At 36.3% G+C, this 18,181-nt stretch overlaps 1 long non-coding RNA gene across 2 annotated transcripts in view; it reads right to left on the reverse strand.

The window, feature by feature from the left end:
* LOC121013467 (uncharacterized) overlaps nt 1–17,159 on the reverse strand; it is a 40,354-nt gene extending 23,195 nt beyond the window's left edge. The window contains exon 1 of one of the 2 annotated variants that reach the window (XR_005782726.1): nt 16,989–17,159. This is a non-coding gene — a long non-coding RNA (uncharacterized LOC121013467). The remainder of the gene's footprint in view (nt 1–16,988) is intronic. The other variant, XR_005782725.1, reaches the window with a different exon arrangement.
* Between the last annotated feature and the right edge of the window lie 1,022 nt (nt 17,160–18,181).

An 18,181-nucleotide genomic window follows, 5' to 3' on the forward strand; every position in this document is an offset into this window, starting at 1 on the left:
ATTTCATTTTCAATTTCATTGACATATGTTCAAGAAACCCAGTTTTAAGCATGTTCTTTTAGTAAAATGTCACTTTTGCACATGTATTCAGTTTGCTTCCAGTTTTTCCCCCCATATGTTTTTCTTTCAGTTTAGTCACTGAGAGTCTTAAAAACTATGGAGGACTATTTTTTTCTCTGTCCCTGAGATGGGCTCTCGTCAAACTCAAGTTATGCATCTAAAAATTCAGTTGTAAGTAAATAAACACAACATTCACTATAAATAAAATAGAACAGTTAAAAATAATAACCTGGAGTTATCTTAATCCTTGATTCTACACAAGGCATTCAGTCAGTTGTCCTCCATTCCAGGATAGAGTGATTTTGGAATATGGTGATTTTGTACCTTACAGTGTATTTTAATAAATTTTTGCTGAATTGAGTTGAAATTGATCATGTCACATAGGCTATCTACCTGAGACAGATATCTTTGGGTCATTCATGTTGTTTTGATAACAGTATCCCCAATTTCGCCTTCCCACTCCATTTTTATCACGTGCATGATAGCAAAAAAAGGGAGGATAAAATCTTTATAGAGATGGCATGGCAAAATAGACAATTATAAAACTGAAATACTTTCTAGATGGATCCCATTTACTCTAGAAGAAAATATATTGCAGTTTACCTCTACTGCAAACAATTGTCGAGTAATATTTTGACATTAGTTTTGTCACCTGTCCTAAGTCACATGGCTTGTGGCACTGTTCGAGGTAGAATGTAAAAGTTGTGATGCTCACGTTATTCCTAATTGTATTGGCTTTAGCAAGAGAAGATGGAAAATGGTTTTCCAGGGGTCATAAACATCAGGGAGGGGATGAAGAGGGCCATCCCAATCTCTACATACTTCATGGTCAACTAAATGGTCCCAATTACCTGGATAATACTGAAACCTATTGTTCAAATTCTGATTGGTGTATCCATTCTGATTGGTGATTGGTTGCTATATCCATTCTAATCAGTTCATTTATTTTTAACAGCTTTATTGAGGTAAAATGAACATATAACAAACTTCTTATTTTTTTTTTAAATTTTTTTTTCAACGTTTATTTATTTTTGGGACAGAGAGAGACAGAGCATGAACGGGGGAGGGGCAGAGAGAGAGGGAGACACAGAATCGGAAACAGGCTCCAGGCTCTGAGCCATCAGCCCAGAGCCTGACGCGGGGCTCGAACTCACAGACCGCGAGATCGTGACCTGGCTGAAGTCGGACGCTTAACCGACTGCGCCACCCAGGCGCCCCCAAACTTCTTATTTTTAACTGTGTAATTATTTCATAAAGTTTATTTATTTATTTTGAGAGAGAGAGAGAGAGAGAGAGAGAGAGAGAGAGCGAGCGCATACACAGGAGGGGAAGAGAGAAAGAGGGAGACAAGAGAAAAATCTCAAGCAGGCTCCGCACAGTCAGTGCAGAGCCTGATGCAGGGCTCAAACCCATCAACCGTGAGATCATGACTGGAGCTGAAATCAAGAATCAGACACTTAACTGAGATGCCCAGGCACCCCTTAACTGTATAATTCTTTAAGTTTTTCCATTTGTATACAACTGTGAAACCATCACCATAGTCAAGACAATGAATACATCCATCACTCCTGAAAGTTTCCTTATACCTCTTTCTAATTCTCACCTCTTGATCACTCCTTCAGACAACTACCAGTCAGCTTTCTGTCACTATATATTAATTTGAATTTCCTAGACTATTATATAAATAATTTGTACTCTTTTTTTTCTACCTTCTCTCAGCATATTTAGGTTGCAATCCTTCCATATTACAAAATGTGTCAGTGATTCATTTTTTTATATTGCTGTGTAGTAGTCCATTGTTTTAATATACTATGGTGTTTATTCATTCACCTGTTGAAGGTAGAGCCATGCAGGTTAGACTTTAGATGCATGTACAGTTGTGATTGAGTTCTGCCTACTTTTTTAAGCCTAGTTCATCCTAATGTAAATCATATACGAAGTATTTCTGTGACAAAATATAAACACCTCAGGATTGGTAAACTATTACCCTTTTTTTCTTGAATTTAGGCTAGGTCTGTGTACTAAAACCATCGGTCATCTCTGTCAGTCAACCCTGAGGAAACAGTTTAGGAAAAATAGCTGATCTGAGAGACTTCAAGTTACTTAAAGCTTTTTCCTGAGTTTCATGGATTCTTCCCTTACTTGCTCTTTTGTTTCCATCTGTTTGAGGAAATTATCCAAAACGTAAGCATTGGTAACTTTTTAAAAATAAAGATTAGGGGCGCCGGGGTGGCTCAGTCAGTTGGGTGTATGACTTCAGCTCGGGTCATGATCTTGGGGTTCATGAGTTCTAGCCCCGTGTCGGGCTCTGTGTTGCCAGCTCTGAGCCTGGAGCCTGCTTCGGATTCTGTGTCTCCCTCTCTCTCTGCCTCTCCCCACTTTCTCTCTCTCTCTCTCTCTCTCTCAAAGATAAATAAACGTTAAGAAAAAATTTAAAACAATAAATAAAAATTAAAAAATGAAAATATTACAGCCTTATACCTGTAAGTCAGGAGTGAAAGATATATTTCATTAGGGGGAAAAACTTCTGTTTTATTTTATAATTTTAAGAGGTATTTTTAAAACTAAGAATAAAATTTCCTTTTGAAATTTGAAAAATCTGTTGATGTTAATCTTCTAATTGGTTGAAGGGCATAGGACTGAGATGGGGCAGATTTCTAATTTCATTGATTGGCACTGTAGGAAAATGCTCATATTTCGCAGGTATACCATTATTAATGCCCAATCCTGTAGTCCTTTTTCATGCAGAACTCCCACTGGGAGTACCACATGAGAAAGAAATGTAGGATGAGACCCGATTATTATAATTCACAAGACTAATTATGACTTTGAGTTTTCCTGGATAAGCTAATTCTTTCTGCACCCTGGGATCAGTAAGCACGAAAGTAGTCTCACAAGGATTTCGCTGCATTTAACATTACATATATTTATAAATAAATCCAAAGACATTAAATAGCCCTTCAATTCTCTGCTATTTTCTTTGTGTTGTGTTTTTTAAATGATAAGAAAAAATTAAGTAAGACAATGCCACAGGTGTAGTTTCACTAAAAAATAAAAATAACAAATAAGCTACACACCAATCATGTCTTTTTTGGCATTGACTCACTTGTTTTAAACAGACTGTTTATTTTTGTTGGCATCACTGGTGAATAAGACTAAACAGGGACATGGGGAAAGCAAGGATTAAAGAAAACTTGAAAGAAAGGAGAACCTCAGACAAATAAGAGTTGGAAGGAAAAGAGAGAAAGAGAAAGGCTGTTGTAAGATAAAAAGACTGGCAGGAGGGGCTCTGCTTAATTTTCATTTTTATTTGTGGAGGGCTTTGTGAGTGACATAAAATGATGAGATATTCTTGAATGATTTGGAATCTGTTCTTGATTTTTTGGTGTGACAAATCTCACAAACACTGATTCCAGAGTTTTCTGTGATGCCACTATCAACAAATCCCTCCAACGGCCTTTTTTATTCAGTCACCCATTGTACATTTATCTGAGAGGGAATTTCTTTGTGTACTGAGTAATTTCCATGTTGTGAGGTTTCTTGTCTTCAGTTACCTCCAGTTTTATGCTTTAGTCAGAAAACTCACATAGCATTCAAAAAGGAAAACTCAAAGCAATATAGACTTTTGTGCCTCTTACAAAGAATTAGCGCTGTGTGCCCCTACCAATATAGCAATATATTATATAAGGTCAATACTCCTTTTCACATGCCTCTAATACAGATGCATTTTATGAGGTAGAACAGCAAACACTGAATCACTCTAGTAGAGATACACAAAACAAGTAATTATCGCTAGTTGCAGAAAAATAATTATGCAGTTGTGTGATGAAAACCAGTTTTTAACTGGGAGGAGAAATTCTACCAAAAGAGCATGTGGAAAAGCTAAATGTTGTGTTCTGGAAAATAAGCCATTCTATAAAACTTCCTAATGCAGCTGTATCATCCAGAAGAGGTACCATGCGCTTTTTTTTTTTTTTTTATAATAGCACATTGCATACTGCATGTAATGCAGTGTGCTCGTGTACAAGGCACACATAATTACTGCTATTTTCTGTTGGCTTTTCTGTCAAAATGACCATTTTCTTTATTATCAATTCATCTAATATTTTAGTAAGAATACCCTTTATTGTCACTTAATGCTTACCAGGTAGTCCTTGATTATGATTCAATAGACACCTAGGATCACTAGCCATTCTTATTTGGAGTCAGCTATTACTATCATAAATGTTATTGCATATTCTCTGTGTCCAAGATATATACAAAAGCATTTAGTATCAAAAAAAAAAAAAAGCTAATGGGGCTTTATTTGTAATGCAGCATATTTTTCTTCACATTATATGGGACATCAACGAAATGTGTACGTTTCTACAGAAGGTACTTATCTCAAATATCTACGGTGAGTCCCCACTGCTCTGACATATACCTAGCCCCCATTGAAGCCAAGAGGATTTTGTTTCCCTAATGTTAAGCATGGCTGTTCTGGGCCCTTTAACTAAATCCACTACCATGAATGAACTTAGAGCAGAAACAGCAAGTGCAGCTACATTTAGGCTTATATCAGCATTTCCGTTTAACACATTTTAAAACTACATTTAAGTAATGTGGAGGTTATGACATGAAGTGACAAAACCCAAGCATGTGAGCTGGATGAAACTATCTTTAGCCAGGCTTCCTGGGCCAATGTAGTGAAGTATATGGGCTAAAGAAAGAGGCTCGGCTTTGCCTCTGAATTTTCAGGAGTGTGAAGGCTCTTTTTAAAGTCTTCATATTAAACATATCTTATCTATACACCATAATGGCATCTGTGGCCAGCAAACAAGCCCGTGAAGCTTGAGGAAGTTTCCATCCTAATCCTTTTGATTGCTTCTTGCTGCTTCCTCCCCCTCCCCGCCCCCCACAGTTGCTTGTTGGACTCCATACATACCACTACAAAATGAAAAGAACAAGCAAACAAGACTTCCTTTGGGGCAATATCTGTGGTTGGTTTTAAGTGAAATATAACTTTTCTGAGCAAAGCTTTGAAACTGGTTTAGTAATTTGGGGCTAGGAAAGAACTGGTCAAGATAGGACCTTTAAAAATCCATTTTATAATATGATGACCAGTGCAAATAAATGACAAATACATCTGCATTTAGCATATCTGTACACATGTATCTATATACTCTTAGAAAATGTAGAAACCTTGATGCATGTACCTAGGGCTCTGTATTCATTTTAGCTTACTTATTATTACTAATATCTTTGGGACACCTATCAATTGTAAATCTGTCGTTATCTCTTCATTTCCTAATTAGTTCTAGAGCTTGATAGTAAATGCATATGTTGGTGTGGTATATCACTTTGCCTTTAATAATAAATTATTATACACCATATTCTAAATGTTTTGCTAGGCTAATATTTTCCATCGACAATTTCAACGATGCAGTAAAATCAAATATATATTCTCAAATTGTGTATATTGGGGTTTTTAATAGATCCTAAATATCACTAAATATTTTGCTCTTTTACAAGTTATTTTATTTTAAAAGGGGTAAAGTTTTCTTTTAAAACTTGGCAAAATAAACATTTGTTGCTAATCTCATCGCTTGTTTTGCTTTAAAGCATGTTAATGATTTTTCTGATTATTTAATATTAACAAGTGCTCTTTTAAAAAAGTAGATCTGCTCATTTGGGGTATTGGATTTTAAATATAATTTAAGATTAGTGTGATTAAGTACTTTGAATTCTTAAATAATCATTTTAACCACTTCTAACAAACTTAAGTTGAATGCTTTTAAAAGTTCTTCCAAAACCATCGTCGGTTTTATTTTGTAAAATCTCCTTCAAAACTTAGTCTACCACTGTGAATGAATTGCTTTTAATAGAGAGATTGGGGGGAAAAAAGGAAAGGGAGATTTAGGAGAAGAAAAATGTCAAGTGAATCAATATGATTAATTAAATTAAATGTGGATTTATAAAACTCATATTCATAGATTTACACAATTTATTCACAGTGACATTTAAAACATGTTTTGAAAATCCCTAAATAAAGTCCCATGTACATGAAGATATTTTCCATCTTTAAGAAATAAAAAAAACCCTTAACAACATAATAGAATTATACAACTTTACTGCCATCTCCTATACATTTCGATAGTTTTTTGACAGAAAAACCAGAACAATTTTAACATGTAAAAGTTTTAAAGAAAATTATATCCATTTTTGCTACTATCTAAGATGTTTATACTTAAGCCAATAGATAATCTTGACTACTAGTGCAACACAAATAGTTTTTCTTGTTTTAAATTCACATCAAGGTCATTTTGATGTTAACCCATTAAGTCTACCTATATGGTGTTAACCCGTTAAGCTCGCTATGCTATTCTACTGGATGCCAAAATTGTTCAATTTAACAGGTCAAATATTTATGAAGAATGAATGTCAGTTTTTACAAGCTGTGAAATATGATGTGGAGGAAAGGAACTGGTTCTTAGGTTTCTGAAATTGCTTTTTAAAAATTCAGGTAATACAAAGATAAAAGTGGTGCCTTAAACCTACTTGTAGAATTAACATCTATGAATGATAAAAATGACAACAGGGACATTAGCATGGCACAACAGCTAAAATAAGAGATTTGGAGAGAGTATTCAGGTTCAGACAGTACTTAATAGTGTGATTTGTACGCAAATCAATTTGACTTAAGAAAATGAACAGTCTTTAGGTATTAGTTCTGAGTTATAATTACTACCATCCTCCCAAAAGTCTGTTAATGTTGGTGTGTTTCTCCCCCCAATCCTGTATGTTTCATTATTAGTCTAAAATTTTTTCTTCCAGTTTTCATGAAGAGTATAGTATGTTGCTTTCACAAAAAATTCAGTCACAGCCCAAGCTATTTTAACATATGACAATTTTTTCCCTGTAAAAAAGGCTCCAAGATAAAGATTTTTACATCACAGAAAAAAATGGAGGAAAATTGAGAGAATACTTTATTTCCTGTAGTAGCTTGCTATTGATGATGAAAAACAAGGAAACAAATGTAATTGGTAAAACAAACCCCAAGGGAAGTTTCAAGTATCTCAAACAGGGGAATATTCTTAGTTGTAAATAGCTCAGTTTTATTTCTAGAACCTAAAATATGTATCTCTGCCCCCCCACCCCAATCTCGCTTCCAATTTCAATACTTCAGCCTTATCAGAGTAAACAAGCTATTGTTAGAATAGAAAACCCAGCTAGGTCTGAGGGCCTGCTGCCACTTCCCTCTCTTCCTAGCACAATCCAGTGCCAATAGCTTTTGGAAAAGGGAAGAAAGAAAGGTCTGCTACTGTGCTGTGTGGAAGCAAAGGGGCAGAGGGGCATCACTTCAATCTCTTGGCTCTGGTCCTTTCTCTCTCGCATCTCCAGAGAAAAGAGATGCTCTTCATTCACAAAACAAAACAAGAAAATCTCTATAATTATTTTTGGCTCAGCTCCATTGAAATGCATTCTCCTGGAAGCATCTCTGTTTTAGATTAAAACAATGCTTAGAATATTCATTCTTTGCTCTTTCTTTCTCACTCACCCTGCACGCCACCCCCAACCACCGCTCTCCCCCAGCCCACCTCATTTTTCTCTTGCTTGCTTATTTCCCAGTCTTGGTTTCTTTTGCTCTCTGTCACTGCCTTTGGTTGTATTTTCTTTTTCTCAATCATACCAAACTTAGGCCTCAGAGTTTGTTAGCATCGATACCTACAAGTGCAACCTAAGGTCTCCATGTTCAATGTCAGTTGGTCAAGACTCAAAACCTCTGCCAACCAGGAAGTTTCCCCAATCCTGTGTCCATCATCATATTTTATGATGGTTGATTTGTAATCTGATGTTTCAAAGCAAAAAGTAGGTGATTTCTAGCCTTTTCCTGTTCATTAAAATTGGGAATAAAATTTACTTTCTCTTTCCTCTAGCCCTCTTCAACACACAGTCCTCAAAAGATGGATGAAATCTTCATTGTCCTTAGTAGGTGGTGGTTATTGAATTCCAGGGGTAAGGTATGGAAAATTTTTTAAATCCAAATTCCATCATTTAGTCACTGACAAAATTGAGCTCAAGAAATCAGAATGTATCTATTAATTTTTTTTTTCTATCACCAACTTTACCTTTGGTTTTGTTTTCCTTAATAAGGGCAAACACTTACCATTTCTCTTTTTGTTAAGGGAAAAAAATTACAACAAATGTAATATAGAATTCCTGCTTGTGTTGCATATTAATAAAAGTTATCTGCGCTATGAAACATGGGGTTCTCTTCTCTAAACAGTGGGTTCATTTGTGCCCTGATTTTTATTTATACTGACATATTTTGTGGAATTCCAACTTCTTATACCTTTCAATTCTTGGCGACTGTAGACAAAAGTTGCTGATTAACCTTTCGTAGACAGAGGTAGATCTGATACCTACTTTGATGAGCATTATGTGTTTTTCTATTTCTCACTTTCTCATTGGAATAATTAATTTGTGCTCATTTCAAATTCTTGGTTGTTAGCAAAGGCATCCAACCTTAGTACCTATCACCCATGGAATGTATCCTATTTAGGGGTGCCTTCTTGCTCCTTTGAACAATGAATGTTTTGTGTGGAGACTGTAATCACATATAAGTAAGAAGTAGCCTTCCTGCACTATCTTGACAAACAAAACAAAATCCTGACAGTTGCCCAGATGTGAAAGGTCTCTGGGATTTCCTATCTGCCCAATAACACTAAAGTAATCTTGTAAACATGTATTTAAAAGAGTTTGAGAATCTATTTCTAAGCCCTCACAAGAACCCTGATTACTGAACTCTATTTGGTTTACCAAATAGAGAGAAAGAAAAGAAAAAAAAAAAAAAGGAAAAGGAAAACCACACACACTGCAATTAATTACACTGTAAACATTTAATAAATATTCTTTCTTTCTATCCTTGCCCTTTTCAAAAGGAAAGGTGGTAATTTACATGTGCTATGCCTTTTTCTTCTCATTGTTTTACTTCTTTTCTTCCTGGCTTTCTTTAACTTGTGTAGAAAAGAGGTGGACATGTTTGAGGAGATAGAAATGTTTACCTAGTACATTTATTTTGTCATATAATAAAACAGCCTAGGCACCTTCTACTTTGTCTTAGAAGCTTTGTTAAACCACTAGTTCTGGAAGCTGCATTTTAATTACAAAATATTGTAAAGGAAATACAGTAGGAATACACAATCCTTGATTCTCAGCCAAATGAGAGGAAGTTTAATAGCAATGTATAGTTGCAGGAATGGTTATGTTGGTGATCCATATGCATTTTCAACTCACACATTCAGGCAGTGCAATAAAGCAGGGAAAAAACAGCTGATACACAAAAGGGACCGTCTAGACAGTACCCCATCAGTCTGGCTAAATTTGGTGCTGGCATTCCCAATGGGATTGTAATATAATTGTTCTGGTGTCTGCGTTCATTCCCCCTGTCAAACACCATTCCAAATATATATCCTTCTCCCCCCAACCCTTTTCCTTCCATAAATGTGAAGCCCAAATTGTGCCATGCTAGAGAGAATGTTAGATGGCCCAACACCAAGAAAATGTTATAATTTAGCAAAATCACATTGTTCAATTTCTTAAAAAAAAAAAATCCCTGTTACTTCCTAAATCCAAACAGAATTAATTCCACTCAAATTTTGATAATTTAAATTAGAACATGGAAAAATTTACATGCAAATACAAATAACCTTGAAATATTGAGCACTTCAGATGAAAGTAAATAGACCTTTTTACTCCTTTATATTTATTAACCTTTGTTAGAAAATTTAACAGAAATCAGAGATGTGAAAGTGTAATGATGGACATGGATCATAAATTCTAATGAAGGAAAGGCTAATGAAAAAATGTTAAGCAAAAGCACTGAAAAACTGTAAATTGTGTATTTTTTCTTTCTTGGGTTTAAAAGCCATAATATTTTTTGGTCTCTAGCCATCTTTTGAAAGTTAAATTTCTGTTAATTTATATATGAATGCTTCATTTTTTTTGGCTTTTTAAAGGAGAAACCAGAAATATTGATTCAGTGACTTGTGGTAATTATCAATTAATATTTTCTAAATATTCTGGTTTAAGACATCACAAAAATGAAAAGCACTACTTACAGAGTAAAATAAGCTAAACATCCTATCATTAAAATGAGTAATGCATACATTATTGATGAAAATGCTTATAATCTAAAAACTTCACACCATTGAAATTTAGGTGGTCAGATTTATTTTCAAGAAAAATGCAGATTTTGGGATTGCCATATGAAACAATAACCAAATACACTCACTTTATTTTCTGTTCCAAAGTGTCACCTCTGGGCATTGTTTAGATATTAAAATTGACCAGGAAATGTATTTTTTTAATTTTTTTTTAATTCCCAGAAAAATTATCTTGAGAAAGAGGCTGGGCTGTTTTGTTTTATTAATTATGGGTGTATATTTGTACTTCCTGTTTGAAGGTTAGTAATCCTTTCTCTGATCCTATAGAAAGAATTTGTCTCCCTTCTCAGCAGTTTTGAGATGCTAGGTAGACTAGGATCTCAAGTGAGTTAACAAAGTCCGCACCCTCATCAGGAACCACTCTAACTAGAGCAAATTCAAAGAAAATACTTCAGGCACTAGATCCTGGCTTTATCCAACTTTAGGAGGCTGAGAGAGTGGTACACCAACCAAGACTGGGCTAACGAGAAATGGCTGTTCCAGGAAGAAGCAAGACACAGGGCCTCAACCCGCACAAAGACAGAGCACAATTGCACAGAAAATCACCACCAAAGCAATCAGGAAATATTCAGATACATTTTACAGAGGTCTTAAAATTCTCATGTAAAAATGAATGATGAAAGATTATAGAAGTCTTAAAATTCTCACGTGGAAAAATAAGATTAAGAGATTGTGTCTTCTCATTTTTAATTTTTAAAGGTAGCGACTTCATATTTTTTTCCTTCTTTGTATGATATTTTTCTTCCGACTTTGTACATGGGAATGAGAAACAGGTCGTTTAAAAAAGACAAAATAATGATATTTGAACAGTGATCGCCTAGAACAGGGTGGTTTGCTTGTGATTGTTTTTTAATCACTTTATTTTATTTTTTTACATATGTACAGGCGGAAAGTGAAAGAAAGGCAGGTTGTAGGCCTCTCTGAGATGAAACAGTGTGGCAAAATCTGAGTTTTATACTTGATTCTCAAACTATTGAATAATATCCTATGAGACCTCTTAGGTCTTAACTGGATTAAAATGAATATATTTGTGCTCTGGCTCTTTTCAGCTAACTAATGTGCATGTGAATTGATAGTGTGCGAGGGAGCCGGTGAGAGCAAGTGTATGTGACACAGGGAAAGGATGCGGGCTCCGGGCTGAGGGTGACTATGAAGGAGCGTGCAGGACGGTGTGGGCTGCCTCCAAGAGTGAGAGCAATGAAAATTAGCAGGCCTTGGGGTCTGGTGCATTTTGTCCAGAGCCAGAAGAGAAGCTTAGCTGGGAGATGAGGAGGGAGGGGAAGCATGGTGAAGGGAGGGAGGGGAAGGGGGTGTGGCGTGTGCGTGTGCGTGTGTGTGCGCGCGCGTGTGTGTTGGCTCTGAGATGTCAGTTATGGCTGAGCCTTGGGTTTTTGTTTTGTCGGTTCCTAGCGTAAATAGGCTGGAATCTCAGGTTCAGGTTGGAGTGCGTGCAAAGGCATCATCGTTCGAGTTTCTTTTTCTGGCCCTTCGCTAGGGCTGCTGCTCGGAACATCGCCGCTGCTACAGAGCAGTGGGGGGAGCAGCAAGGGATGGGGGTCTGTCTGCAGCTGCCCCTCTCACACTTGAATAAAGGAACTTTTTTTCAGGGGTAGGGAAGCTGTGAATACCTTTCCCAATAAGAGATGAGGCATATTGAAAACTATATTAAATTACCCTGATTAACAATTTAGCCACGAACAGGGGAGCTTTGGGAGATCTCTATAGGCAGGACTGGGGGCTATTCATGCCAGCAGCTAAGAGGTCGAAAGGTTTCTGAAGTTCACAGGCTCAGAGCCTTTGTTATGCTAACAGACAATCTCAAATCAGCTGCCTAGTGGAGTGTGAAATATAAATGATTCCTTGAGAACTTCCAATAAGTTGTCACTCTTGCTCTCCAAATACCGGGACAGGCTGCTAATTTCTAGCAGGCCCTTTTGCAACATCGCTAGCCCTAAATGAATGCCTTTGTAGTTCAAATAATCTTTTCAAGGGAGCTGTCCTATCATCATAGCCCAAATGCATCTTGGTTTTGACTATTAAATGAAAATCAGGGCTCAGCAGTGCTTGACTTTTCCAAGTCGTCCGATGTTTGGGAAGGGTGGCGGCAGCTCTCATGCACAACAAGTTAGCACCCACTGCAGGAGGGCCAGGGCATTAATAACAGCTCGAGGCCCCAGGAGCTACCCCAACTCTCACCCCCACTCCCTACCAGGAACAATGCTCTGGGAGAGATTTACGTGGCTTCCCTCAGGCTAGACTACCTTCCTCTTTCAACCACACCAACATCTCTCTGATTTATGGACCCTCTGTCCAAGAGGACAGCCACCTGACCTGCGAGCGTCTGACTGGTCACTTCGAAGCATCAGCTTTGGAGATGGATGTATTCATTCTTCAGGGCATGCAAGGCCAAGGGGAAGAGGGCAAGGTGTGTGTGTCCAGGCTGTGCCCCTGGTATCAGATGCTTGTGGATATTATTTTATCATTTTCCCATAAGGAAGATAGGAACATGGCTTCTGATCTTGGGTGTGACCCATTGAACATGTCCAGATGGATAGAAAGAGGTCCTGGCCCTCTGAGTCTGAATTACAAAGCTTTTTAAATGAGGAAAACCACTTTCCACTCCAAAACCAACACAAGTTGGAGGCAGTAGGAATGAGAATCTATCTGGGAAAGCATGTGCCCAAATTAAACATTCTACTAAGAAAGGACAAAGCTAATTTATACAAATAAAAAAAAACACATGAAAGAGAGGACAGAAACCAAGGAAATTAGAAATCCGTCTCCATCGGTCTTGCCAAAGGAAGGAATAAAACCTTAACAGTAATAATTTAGGTCCTAAAAATGTTGAGATTTCTGACTCTATGTGCTCTACTTCTTTGCTGAAATACAAAAAAGTCCATGATATCACAGAAGTATCTGGTTTTTTTTTCCAGACAGAGCAGGTTTGATTTTTGGCAGGGAATGGGGGGAAAAAAACCAAATGGGCTGTATTTCTTAATATATTCCTAAGGTAAGTTTATAAACATATAAATGTACAAAAGCAATATATTTTAATACACCCTTAGGTAACTTCATAAATCTTGATGATGCAGCTCTACAGAAAAACCAAAAGCCTGATTCCCCTTCATCTTCTTCCTCTAACTACGATTTAAAATACTACACCAAAAGTGTTTGGGGGAGTTCATTTTGATTGGTATAGAAACTGGTGTAAGTAAACACTTTTTTTTTTTTTTTGCGTTGGGTATACCAAGACTTATCACTATATATTGATAATTAAATATAAAAAAGCGGTAGCATAACTTATACCAATTTTGAAATGACCTAGCTTACATGTTTAAATCTTATTTTTAAAAAAGCCAGGACACAAAATACAATAGGAAAGGACTCTGGGATTCAACTCAGAGAATCTGGCCGTCAGAATAGGAGAGAGTGTTTAGTAATCAGGTCATTATTTGTCTTTCAAATCCGTATTTGTTTCACTCAGTAAAACAATCTGCAAATAATATTGGCTAGAAAAATTAGTTCAGATTACGGACATTGAAGGAGTAAAAATAAAGTTTGTGGTTTCTTCTGCCAAATACCAGAATTAGATACTAATTTGTTACTGATCCCCTCACACCCTTTTCAGAGGGACTTAGGATCCTGGATATCCTTATTTCAGAGATAGCAGAATGATTGGCTTCGGATGCACTTCTAATTACACACAGAACTTCTAATTACACACAGAAAGGCAATAGCTCAAAGTTCAGTGGATCTGACTAAACTTGCTTACATTTAACTTTTCATCCCCTCTCCGTTTAAAAATTTTTAATTAATATGAAACTATAACCATCTACATGTTATTGACACATGCTGGATATTCAGAAAAGAAACACCTTCTCTGTGCTTCCGAATACTTATTTTACCACTTCCAAGTGTCCTCTCTCTTTCCCGTCTTTAACACATCAAAACAGGGAAGAAAGCGCTTTTGTGTTATAACTACAGAGAAAACATTTGAGAATGTGTCAATGCTGTGAATACCAGCACCAGTTTGGGGGTTGGTTTGTTTTTCCCCCTGCCGTGGTATTTCTTTTCCCTTTGCTTTTGCAGTCTTTAAACTCTGACCACTTTGAGAAAAGCAATGGTTGAAATGAAAAGTTAGGACAAATTGTGTTAAACCTGTGTGTTGCCAGAATATGAGCATGATGAAAGCAGTGTTAGGACATTACAGACCCAGAGCAGCTCTCCACACACAGAAAATTAAAATAAAAAATAAAAAGCTGGTCTTTTTTCTTTTTTTTTACTTTCTTAAATACTTAAGACCTGAGAGAAAAGGAATCCCTATTTAAAAAAAAAAAAAAAGACAAAAAACAAAAAACAACTTTCCAAGGTCGCCATTTCTCCAGATTGGGGGTATCTGAATGCGTGTGTTTGTGTATGTGCATGTGAGAGTGTGTTTGGAGAGAAAAGAAAGAATGGGGGAGGAGGAAGGGCAGATAACTTTACTGACATATTAATTCTTTAGATAGTAGTAAATGAATGGTCCAAATAGACATTTGTTTCCCTTAATAGGTTTTGTACAGGTCTCTTACAAGCTGTGGCATATGCTTCATTTATATGTATATTTATTTAGAAGGATTGAGAATAATAGGTGTAGTTTGTCTATAGTCGCAGTTATTATTTAAAGTCCAAAGAGGTTACAACTTTTTTCTACCCCAAACACGAATACAAAGGTCTCTTGTATGTGCTTCCTTGCATTACGTTCAAGGCCAATTAAAAATAAAGGTAATATTCTAACTCTCGAGCCTTGGGAGGAGAAAGGAGGCTAAAAGGCAAAATGACTCCAAGATGGCTGCCTCTTCCTTCTTCCCCCTCCTTTCTGCCTATTTTCCACATAGAAATTAATGTAATATTTTGTTTAGAAATCACATTGTAGGTCATTTGCAAATGAGGCAGCCTCGGAGGCACCAGTATCTGCCTAGAATACTCTCACGATGCCATCGAGGTATGGAGAGATTAAAATGCAAACATTCAAATGTATTTAGATTTGTACACAGTGGCTAGACTCACACACATACACACTTGAATGTATGAACAACACACACAGCTGCAAATGGAATAAAGGGCTGAAATCCTTCTTAATTCTTAGGACAGAGGGCAAAGGAGGGCGCCAGGCCACCTCCTTCCTCCCCAAAGGTTCGAAAATACCCTGTTCATGGTCTGGATTCGATTTTTTAAAAAAGATATATCTTTCTGATGACTCTCTCATTAGGCAGACTTCTAAAGTCTGGGGAGACAAGATTTCCATAAATTATCTCTCTAACTCATCTCATGCTGGTACAAAATGCAACGCTAAAATTGTTTTTTTTTTTTTTACTTTCGCATTTTTTTAAAAGAGAGAATAGCAAGCTAACCAGCTTCCTTACTAACATGTTAAAGGATTAAGATCACTGGTAATTACTGCTATTAATTATAATAAATATATATTCTCAGTGATAAAATCCCACCCATAAAGCTGAACTAAAATCATGTCGAGAATAAATAAAAGTATATTTGGGGCTTTATAACAGATTTATAGCAGGTTACTCTCTAGACTGGAGTGCACTAGGCATAGAACAAAGCAAATGGTTTAGTTCCTATAGGAAATATATTAAAAAGGAAAAAAAAAGAAAAAAGCCCACAACCCTTTATCTAAAAGCCATCAGGGACAAGCACTCAATACAAGTTAACAAGCAGGAACTGATAAGATAACATTTATATGAGGTCAGAAGTCAAATGCCAGTCAAAGGCTTTTAACCTCTTGGGTCATAAACAGGAATAGTTAAAAGTGAGAGGTAGTTATTTATCGGATATTAAGGGTACCTGATCATTGCCAGAGAATCACCAATGATGAAACTAATTAGGATTTATAGAAAAAGAACTTTGTAGCTGTTCAAAGAAAATTAACCTACAAACCCATCATTCTGCAATTGGTAGAGAGAAAAACAAACAAAAAAACCCACCCTTCTTTTGAGGGGGAAAAGAAATCTAGCAATTTAAACAGATTTAGTAACAAAATCTCTCTCAGAAACAATATTTAAAGTTAATGTATATATTGATTAATATATGGTAAATGATAGACCTTGTAAATTCTGTATTAACCATCTTAAAACAAAAAGAAGCATCACATAATTTATTTTCAATTTTAGTTCTTTTTCTTTTATTCTCTCCTTCACACCTCCTAAATTAGACAGGATATAACTCCGATTTCACAATACTTCTTGCCCTCAGAATGCCGTCATTTATAAATTTAAAAATATATATGTATTCTAACAGCAATTATTTGAAAACATCAGAATATCGGAACTGCTTAATTAAAATTTTATCTTCATCTATCCAGAGAAACAGATGTCTCTTCCTTTATTTGCTGTCAGGATATTTTCCTTTGTTTTGATTTTTGTCCTTTTTGTCTTTTTTTTAGGTTCACATTCCAAACAGTTCTTGGTCTCAGAGTCCATGCTGGCTTATATTTTCAAAGCATACCACCCCCCCCCTTTTTTTTCTCTTTTGCAATAAAAGAAAGCAGATCTAGATATTTCTTTCTAGAGAGAGATAGAGGGATTGTTGTTAGGCCTGCTAAGGCCCACTGTTTCTTTAAACAGAGTCCACAATACACTAGGCGAACATTGTGGATTTAAAATGCTTTTAAATATTTATCAGAAGTATTTTATCATCATATTCAAATGACACCTGGAGTGCACTCACCTTTATTGACAATCTCTGTTCTGAAAGTCCATTTGCTTCCTTAAAGCCCCCCAAGCAGAACAAGGACTACCCGTTTTCATTCAGTTAATGTTTAGTAAAAAACCAAGCAACCTTAATCAGCATGCTGATTGCATCGTCAACTAACAAATAATTTACTACTCTGAGCATTGCATTCCATTAAAAGCTCATTAAATTTTCTGTTCTCCAATGGGAGGTTTAGCTTTTGAACTGCATGCTTTTGCTTCGAATGATCATTTATTCAATTTTTGCAAAATGTTGTGTTTTTTTTTTTTTTTCCTAAAGTATAGGTGAGCATTTCAATACCTATAGACTACAGGCATATGGAAACACAGTTCAGGGTTTGAGAATGTTCCATTTGATTTATAGACTCTGTTTAATAAAAATTCAACATAATCTCTTGCACTTTTAGAAAATCCTGAAATCACTGAGTATATCTGTGCTTATGTGTGACCCAAACATAGCCTCAGAAATATTAATACATAATATAAAATATCAAATCCCCTTTTTAGAGCTTCGACTTTCCTTTTCCACGTATTACAGCTATTGCTATTTTTAGGATTTTTATCCTTATAAATAGCTGTTTTCTATTGATTCAAAAAGGAGCATGACACCACAAAGATCTTACCATATTTGATGCCAAACTTAATACCTTGGGTGTGTGTGGGGCGGGGTGGGGGGCTGGCTAGTTACCCAAAGAAATCCACATTTTCCGGGGTTTACACATTTTTTACAAACTCACAATCCCCTGAATTATTTTCATGCCCAGACTCAACTAGGAAAGAGTATATTTATTATTTTTAATTTAGGCAAATGTAGGAAAATATCGGTCCCCAAATTAACATGCATCTTTGGATTGCTAATTGTGCTCATTGCAAATTTGGGTCATTTTGCATGAGTGACTCTAATGTAGGTCTGAGATTGCCATGCAGCGCAGTGGATTCCTGATTCCCCGCGCTAATCCTGAACTCGGTGATTGTGTCAGGTGCAGTTCTGTATGCTCTAGCAGCTGGCTCATCCTCATCAATGCAAATAAGGCAACTCCTACAATCAGAGCCTTGTGAGTGTGAGGCCTGATTGCTGAGGGCAGGCGAAAGCACTACACAGACTCTCACTTTCAAATCACGCTAAGTGACAAGACAACTGCAATGTCCCTCCAGTTCAAAATCAACCTT

Source organism: Herpailurus yagouaroundi, unplaced genomic scaffold (genome assembly GCF_014898765.1).
Source record: "Herpailurus yagouaroundi ecotype Mexico unplaced genomic scaffold, PumYag 29, whole genome shotgun sequence".
Lineage (NCBI taxonomy): Eukaryota > Metazoa > Chordata > Mammalia > Carnivora > Felidae > Herpailurus > Herpailurus yagouaroundi.